General features: G+C 40.3%; 1 pseudogene; it reads right to left on the bottom strand.

The window, feature by feature from the left end:
• Positions 1-739: 739 nt before the first annotated feature.
• The window catches only part of LOC118241449, a 61480-nt pseudogene continuing 50150 nt past the window's right edge, over positions 740-12069 (bottom strand).

The following is a 12069-nucleotide window of genomic DNA, read 5'->3' as shown; positions in this document are numbered from 1 at the left end:
CTTATTCATCTTATGGAAATGCATCTGCTAGGATGAATCCTGAGTGTTTTGGCAGGTTGAGGAGCTTTTGTCTCATGTCCTCCGCAAGTCAGAATTCAAATGACAGCCAAGAAGTTAAATGACCAAAGTGTCTTCAGTGATGTTGGTAAATGGTAGTTGTTTTATGTTCTGTCTACATGGATAAAGCCACCACAGGGGGAGCAGGTGTATAGATAGAAAAATAAAGAAATACTGATAGCAATGTAGAGTGATATAGTAATGCGAGGTGAGACCAAATAATCAACTCCAGATCTCTGTTTCTGTTGTCTTTAGACTCACTTTGTTGGCTTGACGGCTCTCTGAAGATTCTCAATCCATTTATCTCTTTCTGCAGCCGACCGACAGGCGAAGCACTTGGTTCCTGAAGCAGTCGTCACCTGAGGCATGAGACCAAATGGAGGGACAGTTCAGCCAGTTCCATCAGACAGTATGTAAACAATGCGCATTAACCATTTTGCACAATATCATGAAATTTTTGCAAACGCCAGCAATCTTCTGTTGTTAGGGAAACTATCGTAAAGGCACTAAACAGTCTTATGAAGAGATTTAACAGAAAACAAACAGGCCCTTGGCTACATTTACAAGCTCCACATTTGGATAATTTTCAAATGTAGGCTAGAATGACAAAAAAAATCATTTTGGTTGTGAGCTGGCACCAGGTAAAGAACATAATATCCAACAAATATATCCAAATTTTACCTCAAAAGCAGTACTCCTGCCCTAGGATGCTGGAGTGGCACTGGCTTGATGATCGCGTCTTATCCAGCGTGAGGTCCAACGCCCTCAGCCGCGCTGCTGGGAGACAGCAAGGATTCATGGGAATGGGACTCTTTGAAGCTCTGCATCAGACGTGTCCTGTGAGGAGATGAGGAATAACATGGCTGTGGGGGGGGGGGAGTCCCAGAAGCACAGCACTTCATTCAGTGGTGGCATGTGGCAAAGCTACACAATTTGGTCAAAGGCAATGCCTTTGTTTGATATTGCTAGAGCCTAACCTCATTAAGTATCTACACAGGGACATACGCTCCTGGGAACTTCAGAAAGTAACTACCTTTGAAACAATCAGCAACTGTACATAAAGCCCTGTCACAGGTAACTTGGCATTTTCGTTCAAGATAGAATTGAATGGCTTGCAAAAAAATTCAAGACCCTTCAAGACACTTAAAAACATTATTGCAGATTCATGCAAAAACCATCTGTAAAGTACTGTGACTCATATACTGGTACACTTACATACACCTCTAACAACATCCTAGACTCACACTCTTAAATGCACACGCACACACACACACGCACACACACACACAAAGACACTGCCATAAAGACTTGACAGATGAAAAGAATGATGAACAGATGACTGATAGATTAAACATGTAAAAATGAGGAGAGATTTGAATCTCTTTTGGTCCCTACCAGGGTTGCAGCTGTATGTCCCCAATCCTCTTAGTATCACTGTTTCAGTGTACATTCCGCAATAAAATGTGTATCAGGGAGTTAAAAGTAGGGGGGTTGTGAGAGAGAGAGAGAGAGAGGAGAGAGACGAGAGAGAGAGAAGAGAGGCATAAAAATAGGTGCGAAGGAATGATTCAGAATGAAAGAAGTGAAAGAAGGCAGGGTGGGGGAGGAAAGGAGGAGAGAATGAAAGACAGGGACAAGTGATGAGGGGAAAGACAGAGCGACACCTCTCAGAGGAAATCAATGAGTTATGTAAGCGACGGGATCCCAGAGAAGCGAATGTCAGAAAAATAGAGATGAGAGAGAGAGAGTGAGAGAGAGCGAGAGAGAGAGAGAGAGAGATGGAGGATGGTAGCAAATAGCCGATGACCGAGGCAACCAGTGACGGACAGAAGAACAGAAAAGCCAAGCCACCATACGAGATTCCCTTCTTTGCACAGCTTAGCATGGTTCAGGCAAAATGGCATGAGGAGATAAGACTGTGATGCATTATCACACTGGTGCTGCTTCGGATTTGCAGGTTACAGCATTCCAGTGAGCTGTTTCTGACTGAGGGTGAGCTGCATTTGGCTGAATCACTACTGCGGTTACATTAATAAGAGCTTTTACAGCAATAGGAGACAATATACACTGTAATCTTGCTCAGTGGACTCTAGGTCACTTTAAGAACCTGGAAATCTTCCAGCTTGACTTGTTAATGTTTAACACAGTAACGTTAATGGTACATGCAGAGGAACCAGAACCAATATCATACTGAATGAATAAACAGGTTAGAATTCTCAAAGTGTGGCAAACAAATCCGTTATTGGAATATTATAAAGGATCTGCTTATATTATTTTGTGGCCATTTTGGCCACTTTACTATCTGTGGAGGAAGTTTTTTGCCAGTGTTTTTTTGGGTAAAAACTGTGAAGAGCTTGGCCCAGGAAAATAAGTAGGATTTACATAAAGCGATGTGATATGACTGCTCAGTAGCTGCAGTTCCAGAGTGAAGAACAGCAGGACACCTGCAAATATGAGGATGTCGAACATTCAGTGAGATGCAGTTCAAACACTAAAACCCTCTTGGCTTGTGGTGGAACACCGTCATCCAGCACATAAAATAATCCAGTAAAAATGTGAAATGTTTTTAATGTTTCTAGATCTTGGTATCTATCGCAAGTTCTTTTCAAGTGCATTATAGAACAGGAGGACAATGATGTATTCATAATATGTTTTCTTTCAAATTATGTAATAACAGGTCTGTTTCTCTCATTTAAAGTTTGGAAAAATCCTTGACCTGCTTTTTACACAAGTGCTAAGATCGGCCAAGGGTGAAGTGAAAGAATGAATAAATCTATGACAGAAGGATGCTGCACCTGCCAAAGAAAGCTCGAGAGGGGTGAGTTTGACTGCTGAGACCTGTAATGGCTTTCCAGATTGAGTCGGTATCAAGTCAAATTCATCCCAGCCATCTGTGACACGCATTCACTCCCATGCAAGGTCACTGTGATTCAGGTTACGGGGTGACACTGCCCTCATACCAGTGTCAGCATCAAGGTTAACACTGTAGACCAAACACTCTGTCCTAATAGCCTATTAGGACACAGTGGTTGGTTTAGGCTGTACTAAAGACAATTTTAAGAGAAGAACAGAACAGTACCAAAGAAAAATATTTGTGAGTTGAAGGGGATTCCACCCCTCCCCCCCCCCCCCCCCCCCCCCACCCCCCCCCCATGAAGCAAACACACGCATTAGCAGAGTTGATAGCTGACGGGCTTGCAGGCGGCTGACGGGCTGGCGCGTACCTGTCCTGGTCAGCGCTGCGGAAACGCGGGAGAATCATTTGGCGGAAGCTGCTGGTGCGGTCCAGCTTGGGCTGGCTCTTCGCTCGCTTTATAGAGCCCTTCAGCCTTCTGCCGAGGAAACTCTGGAAGGCAACAAATAGCTGCCATTAACGCATCTCAACAAGAGTGGAGGGGGGAGGATGCAAAACGAGCCAGAAAATAGAAATGTGTTGATAGGGAAAATGCATTGTTTCAGGGCGAAAAAAAAATAAATAAAATTTATATATATATATATATATATATATATATATATATATATATATCTATATATATATATAAAAATGGATTTAGGGGATCTTGGTTTTAAACAATGCATATAAAAGGTCCTATTCTGGGAGAAAATGTGAAGTGAACATTTATATTCAGAGAAATTAAACTGAAAATGGGGCAATAAAACAAAAACATGTTAAATAAGAAAATATATACAAACATTTAAAAAGCAAGAGGCTAAATATAAATATGAACGTGTGCTTCTACTGTACCATACAGTGTATGACATAACACTCAAACAAGCCTGCACTGTCCCTGGATAACCAATAGTGGGGAGTGTTGTTCTGCAAATATTCTCAACCAGTAGAACGACAGCTACAGAAATAACTGTTCTCAACATCAAACAGTAATGTCAGATCTCAGGATCTCACTGATTCCAGTTTCAAAAAATCAAGCTCTCCCTAACTTCTCACAGCCATTTTGACTTGGAAAAGTTTTGAAAATTTTCAGATTTACATGCTGTGACATCTTCTAATTCCAGACTTCTAATTCAGCTATGTTTAACCATAGTTATTTCATTTAAACTTGGTGTGACAAGTAGACATTGTTACTTTCAAACAGGAGCTCCCATCCCCTGTGATGTGGATCTGGCCAGAGGAATGGGAACAGGAGGTAACAATGGGTTTATTTTCCTCCGGATTGACACTGTCTCCCAGTCTCTGGCTAATAACCTTCCACTACCCACACATTTTTACATAATGTTAAAACCAGGCAAATGTACATATATTAGTTCATCTGTAGAACTAATTATTTGTGTAAGTTGTAAAAATATTTGACATAATGAGGCGCAAACAAATGAAAGGTAATTGCACTGAGGTGAAGAGTGAAGAAATGATAAGCTCATCTGTTCTATAACTATTCCTGCAGTCTAAAGCTCTGTGTACATTTCAGAGGTGAAATGTGAAGGAGAGTATGTACAAACAATGTCCATGTTCAGTCTGTCGAAGGCTAAGGGTGGTTGGTATAGTGTATTAAGAATACTGCTTCTCCTGTGGGGGACTGGAGTTTAAACCCCGTCAGGGCAAGTGCACCACTATATTGCTAAGAGGCCTTGGGTATGACTCCTAACACTACATTCACCTAGCTCAGTAAAATGATTGAAATTGTAAGTCACTCTGGGTAAGAGCATCTGCCAAATGTAAGTAACTCAGCATTTTACTGTTTGAAACCATTCCGTTTGAATCCCTTTACTTGGAGCAAAGAAGACGAACAGAATTCCTACCATAGAGAAGTATGGTGTTCTTCAGTGTCATGGGTGCTATTAAGCTGTTTATGTTTTTATCTGTTATTCCTTCAAAAGAAATATTAAAATAAGGAAATAGAACCAGGATTGCAGTAATACGTTTTGAGATATTATTTAGGAAAAAGCTAGTAGCAAGGTAAGGTACAGAGAATAAACGTATACTTCATAGTCCAGCCAGTGAGATTAAGCAGCCTCTCACATTTGAAACACTGACTAAGGTTTTGGCTCTAGAGCCAAACATGCTAGCTTCCCCAGTGACTAAGAGTGTTTGTCTGGCACCTCGGAGCCAAGCGCAGGCGTTTCGCGCTGGCGCATGGTGTGGCCCGGCCCACGTGTGCAGTGCCACGTGGCTCCTTGTCGCTGCAAGATCACGCACCTCAACAGAGGGATGACATGAGACGCAAGGTCTCGCCCCGAAGACGGAGCTGGAGACCTTTGGCTCCCAGGTCTGGTAAGAGGTGGGAGGAAACGTGAGGGAGGAAGAGCGTAAAAGAAAGAACAGAGATGGAGGTGGTGGCGGTGCTAGGGGCGTCACGGCGGTGCTCATTTTTGGTGGCGGGGGGGATGGCGAGACACGGAGGAGAGAGAGACAGCGATAGAAAAAGGCATATATATATATATAGAGAGAGAGAGAGAGAGAGAGAGAGAGAGAGAGAGAGAGGGACAGGCAGGTGGTCCCATACTCTTGGCAGGTGCGCTGGAAGCGGGGAGGAGGAGTTGGGGAGCCAGGGAGAAGGAGCGTGATGCTGGGAGCGAGGGATGCATACTCACAGACTGTCGGAAGGGTTGGGGGGGGGCAATGGGAGGTGTCTCCATGCTTGGCTGCCTCCCAGTAGCAATGCTCTTCCGCCGGACCCGAGCGTGGTCTGAGATACAGGGAGCAAACAGAGACAGAGAAAGTTGATCAGTTCGGAGCTGAATCATGGAACAAAATCATAAAGTGCTATATCTCCTGCAGAAAACAATCCAATATCCATAGAATAGATATCCATAGAACGCAGGATAGAATATAGTAATACAACAAACAAGTCAAACAAATCTCATGTCTATGATTAAAACCACAGGAAAGTGGTTTACTGTCACTCTGGCCAATGTAAGTTACAGCCATTTTTCCAGCTCACAAACCAGTGTGAGCTTCCTTGTTGCTGTGATATTGTCCATTCTTGCTACCATTAATTTATATTCATTTCCTTTATTTGTTAGCTACATTAGTCTAATGGCATTAGTCTATTGGCACTAGTATTTTATCAAGTTTTTTTTCACTTCACTGACAGTGTACATGAAAGAGAGTGTGTGCAAAAATCCAGAGTTTTGACAGGAAACAGAACCGCAGTCACGCGAGGAAAGCATTTTATTGACCGGCGTCCTTGAGTGTGCGGCCTCTTGGGAACAAGCGGTCTGCGTGAGGGGTGAGCCGCGTGTCGTATGCGTGATGGATGTGGCCGTGGAGGTCTGCCTGTCGCTCTGGACCGTTGAAACCGTTTGCTTCCGAGCAACAGAGACAAATGAATGGGCAGCGGAATGAGCGCGGAGGCGTCGCGGGAGGGGGGCGGCCGGGGGGGGCTGGGCGAACTCTAGCAGTCAGCTTCGTCCACCAGGCTCGAGCGCGAGAGCGGAGAGAATCGACCCGCCGGCGCTGTGCTTTTCCATCTCTATTCTCTTCCGTCGGCGCAAACCCTTACATAAATCGGGCTGCAAACACCGCCCGTCTCTCTCGCTATCGCTCGCTCGGTCTCCCACTTTCCCCCCCCTCTACATTTCTCTCTCTCTCTCTCTGCCACCCTCTGCATCTCTCTCACGCGCACACAGTTTGTTCGCTTTCACCCACGCACCTCTTTTACATAATTCAAATAGTGCATTTATCCATCTCTCCTCTCAGCCTCTTCTCTGTCTTTTTCCCTCTTCTGCTTTTTGATGTGAGCTTGTCTATTCTTCTCCCTTTGCACCTCTATTCTCTTCTAGGCCTCTCAAGATGCTTTCACTCCCTTTGTGAGTGGCTCCCCCTTTCTCTATTCTTCATCTCAAACAGCACACCTCAGAGTCATACCTCTTCCATTTCACAGCATTACAGTGTTATGCATTCACCTGACACTTCATCAGCTACACCTACCTTACTGGTGCAATTTATATGTGTACAGTTATACACTGCAGGCCATCTGTTTTCATGCACAGTTCGGCAGTCACCTTCTTCATCAGTGGAAAACAATGAATAAACTGGATAGAAACTGTTCTGACTCTTGTTGCCTGGACACATTATGTTTGAGTTGTGGACCCACATTCTTAATAGTGATAACACTGCCATGGCAATGGCACCGTTGTGGGTGTTGAGCTGGAACAAGGTTATCAGGCACAGCAGAGCTGCTGGGGTTTTTCATGTGTCATTGTCACTGCTGGCTTGAGAGCGGTCTGCCATCCAAAAATATCCGGTCTGTGGCAGCGCCGAGGTCAGAAACCATGAGCTAGAAGGTAGCTAACAAAAACAGTGCATGGCAGTACATGGGTTACAGCCTTTAACTGGACCTACATGGTGTTTTTAATAAAGTATGCGGTGAATATAGTCATACGGCCAAACAAACCAGACTTTGAAAGAAACATGTATGAGCAGCTAAGCACATTTGACTACAGATTAGTATATAACCAACCAGTTACTGCTCGTTGTACAGGAGACACAAAATGAATGAAATCAGTGAGCAAACATGTAACCAATCCGAGTGTGAAAGGCTAAATCTCAGCATAAAGTGTCTGCTTACTCTTCACTCGACTCAATATCTTCATTTAGGAGACTACTCTCCTCAATCATGTCCCAGTTTGGATGCACTCTATTTAAAGAAATGGTGCAATTAAAAAAATCTAATTCATCCAGTTTCTTATCCTTATCTCAGATATGGTCTATCAGCTAAGTCTAAGTTTTGCTTCTTTACTTTGCCAAATTCTGGCCTCAAGATGGGTAATCTTTCCGGATCTTGTGAGTGCTGTAATTTCGCTCCCTCCAGAGTTATCTGCTTCAGCACAGACCACTGCAGGACCTCCACCATGGTTCCCCCATAATCCCCTGCTATGTCTCTGCTGGCTAAGTACCCATCCCTCATCTACTCGCTTACACTGGGTGTCATCAGCCCTCTGCAGTGTCAGCCATCACATCCGTTTTGTATTTCATCCTTCATCAGCTGCCACGGTAATTCACCTCAACTCAGAATATTACAAAGGGAAGAAGAGACAGCAAGCTGAAGCTGGAGAATGCCACCGTCACTTTATTACATCTCTATGGTTGCTCTTTTGCTAATCATTACATTTTTTTTCAATGCATTGAACTGTTGTGATGCTCTAGCTGTGTTGCTGTGACTAGCAACAATTGAGTTTAGATCACATTTTGAAAAGTGTCCTGAGGTGTGACATAATGTCTGACAGAGGATTAGCATTAGCATTACCATTACAGACTGTACCCCATCTGATGGCACATCACCTTCTGCCATTTTCATCAATGGTCAACCCGAACAACAAATGTTATCAACACTGTCATGGTCATGGCTGTTTCTGTATGCTGAACTAGTACAAGTTCATCACATACAGCAATAAGAATAATATAAATAACAGAAAAATTTTTGTCACCATAATGGTTATAAAATCTGGAAAGTTCCATCTGATAAACTTAGCTGATATAACTTTATACAGTAAAACAGAATGACTCCAGGAGTCAAATTAGCTGATGTGATTGATGTGATTGTCACTGACTGATAGGACTGTCACTTGTGACGGTCACTTGGCAATTATTAAATATGATTGTCATTTCTCAATTATTAAATTTCCACAGCTCAGAAATATAAAATAAATATAAAACATTCCCTACAAAGTTGCATAAATATTACTGATAACAGATGCGCTAATTGGACTAAAGTATGGAAAGGTATTATAAAGGAATAAAAAATAGAATAAGATATTGTAACTCCTAAATGCTGTTTATACGACTCAGACTTTACATTGAATAAATTGGACACTAGTTTTAAGGACTAGACATCTAAAGGAACAGCTCTATGCAATGTAATGAAAGAAGGAACACTGCCCAGTTTTGAAAAGCTTGAAGAGAAACACTTATTAGAAAAACAAGATTTATTGGTATCTGCAGACATTATGTTAATATGAAGCTAAAAAATGTAACTGAGACAAGTTCATGTCTGACAGAACATAGAAGAGCATATACTTCAGATATTGGCAGCAGAATTATTTCATGTATGAATAAGGGTCTGTCAAAATTCCGAACACATTTGACTTTGTACATTAAAACAAAATGGGAGAAGGAAGAAGGGATAAATATCTGAGGAAGAATAGATGACAGTGTACCTATCAGGTATATATATCCTTCCAATTTAACCTTAAATAGCTTTTGCTTAATATGATACATGGCTTCCATATTTGCATGTATTGGTCAAGCAAGGCCCTGTATTCAGTAAGTAAGTTATTAGCCCTGACAATATGTAGAGTTATTGTTCAAAACAGCATCAAATCCATCACTGTGGTTTTCATATATAACATTTAATGAAACATTATCAGTGTTTCATTAGTGGAATGGTTGCTAATACACGTTTGTTTCACTGCTAGGTTGAGAGGGGTGAATTACTCAGAAATATCCAGCCAACAGTAGCACTATCATCAGTACCTCTGATGAGACCACTGATGAACAGCTGGAAGATGGCTAACGCAAACTGTGCTTGGGATCAGCTTCCTTTATGTAGTGTTTCTAATGAAGTAGCTGGGCGTTATTTTATTATTTATGATATTACATATTTTATTATTTATTACATTCGTTTATTATTTATAATATTAATTGTTTTGTCCTCTGTGATTGCAAAATAACTTAATTGTAAAATAACACAATAACACAATGACATATCACAACGAAATCATACATTGCACATAGCACTATGCAAGTGGTATTATAATTAAATAGCCAGATTCATTTTAATTACTGAGACCTCAAACAAGTGCAATAAATTCCAAATTCCCAACAGTCTTCTCTGATTGCTATGGGAGTTGCAAGGATACTTGACTGACAGCTAGGATCAAATCCCAGGTGCATGGCATACAGCAACTAAACCCATTTCAGTGGTGACACATACAACTGTGGACAGTAACGAAATACATGTATTTTGTTTCACATAGCTATAGATTGCACTGAAGTACTTCTTGAAGTATTTTACTTTACTTGAGGATTTCTACTTTGGAGACTTTTTACTTTTCCCTCCACTACACGTCACGGCAACAGTTGATATGCCACTACATTTATACAACACCTGTTGTTCCTCATTAATTTTAAGTGAAAGGAAATTGTAGTATAAACAGTGGATGATGATGATGATGATGATGATGATGATGATGATGATGATGATGATGATTTGCTTTCAAACTAAAGGACACAACCAGAGTATAATGAATGTTTTAATTAGCTGGTTTTTTCTTTGTTCAATAGCAACAGCTCAAAGAACACAAGAAGGTACACAAGCCAAGTAAATTGAAAAACCCTTAACTCAAAATTGACAATCTGTCACCTTCCTCAAAAAAAAAACTGGAAAATGACAGACAATCCATCACTTTCCTCATATCGCCAGTGGGCCTACCTGAAGGAAAGTTGTAAATTTCTGGAATAGAAGGATGGAAAAGGATGGAAAAATTGAACAGTGGTGCAAAATCTTTACTGACAGCTGTCATAGTAATAAATTGACAAACCTAAATTAAGTAAATCAGTAATGTGCTTTTGTACTTTTATATTATAAAGGGAAGGTTTCTGGTAACTGCAAATAGACTCCTTACAATGCTAAAACAATTTTAAAAATTACTGAAATATTTAAAATAGTATTTAAAAATATTTTTTAAATATGTTTATTTAAAATATATTTTATTATAAAAATATTTTTAATCTAATAATTCTATCATTAATAAACCATTAAGAAACATGCATTTTGATAATTAGCCTATCATTATGGTCAATAAACATAAAAAAATATTAATATTAATATATAATAATTAAATATTGATACTTGGACCTCAGTGCTATTTTTAAACCCAAATAAATTATTGCAATATTATACAGAATTGACTTTCTTTTATCCCTAGTTATGCTATACCCAAAGACACCATTTTACTTATGAAACATGATGACATCTTAAAGTATTTACTTTTGTACTTCAAATCAAATGAAACAGTTTTTTAAAAAAGAGAAAAAGAGTTAAAAAAAGTAAGCAGAGTAATTCTTCTTTGTATTCAAGTAGTGTATTCCCCAGGGTTATCACACACTTTCACTCATTTCTGTGATATTGCCTCTCTAAACTGAGGTCCCAAAGTGGCCTTCAACCAGTCCAATGCTCATGCTCACTGCATTAATGACCTGGTGAGATGTACTTGTGACCCAGTGTGGCTGTATTGGAAGCTCTGTGTATGTGTGTGCGTGTGTGTATGCTCAATGCCACCTGAGAGTCTGACCTAAACGTTTATGGCCAGAATAATGGCTCCATTCAGGCATTTGATTTGATGATCAGATCACTGGGCAGTCTCAGTTAGTGGCCATTCGCAGGGAACCATGATTGGCCCACCTGCATAACTTGGTAAATTGTCAGGCAGCGCTCTGGTAGTCTATTTGAGTCAGCTGCTGAGTGGGTTTTTGAGCAGAGGTAGGAAGTATCAAAGTATATGTGCTCATTAATGTACTTAACTCAATTTTTCAAACATCTGTACTTTCTTTGTGTATTTCTGTCATTTAATACTTTTTACTTCTACTCATTACATTTCATAAGAAAAGTCTGTGCTTTCTACTCACTACATTTTAAAACCAGGCTCTCATTACTACATTTTTATTTACCAAATTAATAAATTACAAAATTATTATTTATTATTAGAAAGGTCCATTCAGACACCTCACCAAATGCTATGTTGTTACAATATATACATATCTGCACATTTCTACAGGTGTGATTGGCTATTTTCATAGCATAAATGCACTGCCTCAGGAGCATGTGAGGCCTCTTATCAGAGCAGGACTGATTTTCGGTCCTGATTGATTTTTTTTATTCTGTATTGACTACTAAACCCACAACTGGAGAATTTTGAGAATTATTATTTTTGAGAATTATTTGAGAATTAGAGACAATTTTTTGCTGAACATCTCTTTAATCTATGTAGGGTTATATAATAGTTTTCGTTCCTTCATTTTAAATACACACATGTATTTAAGTGTATTTAGTCTAT

This window comes from Electrophorus electricus, chromosome 5 (genome assembly GCF_013358815.1).
Source record: "Electrophorus electricus isolate fEleEle1 chromosome 5, fEleEle1.pri, whole genome shotgun sequence".
Lineage (NCBI taxonomy): Eukaryota > Metazoa > Chordata > Actinopteri > Gymnotiformes > Gymnotidae > Electrophorus > Electrophorus electricus.
This window is presented reverse-complemented; position numbering and strand designations above follow the sequence as displayed.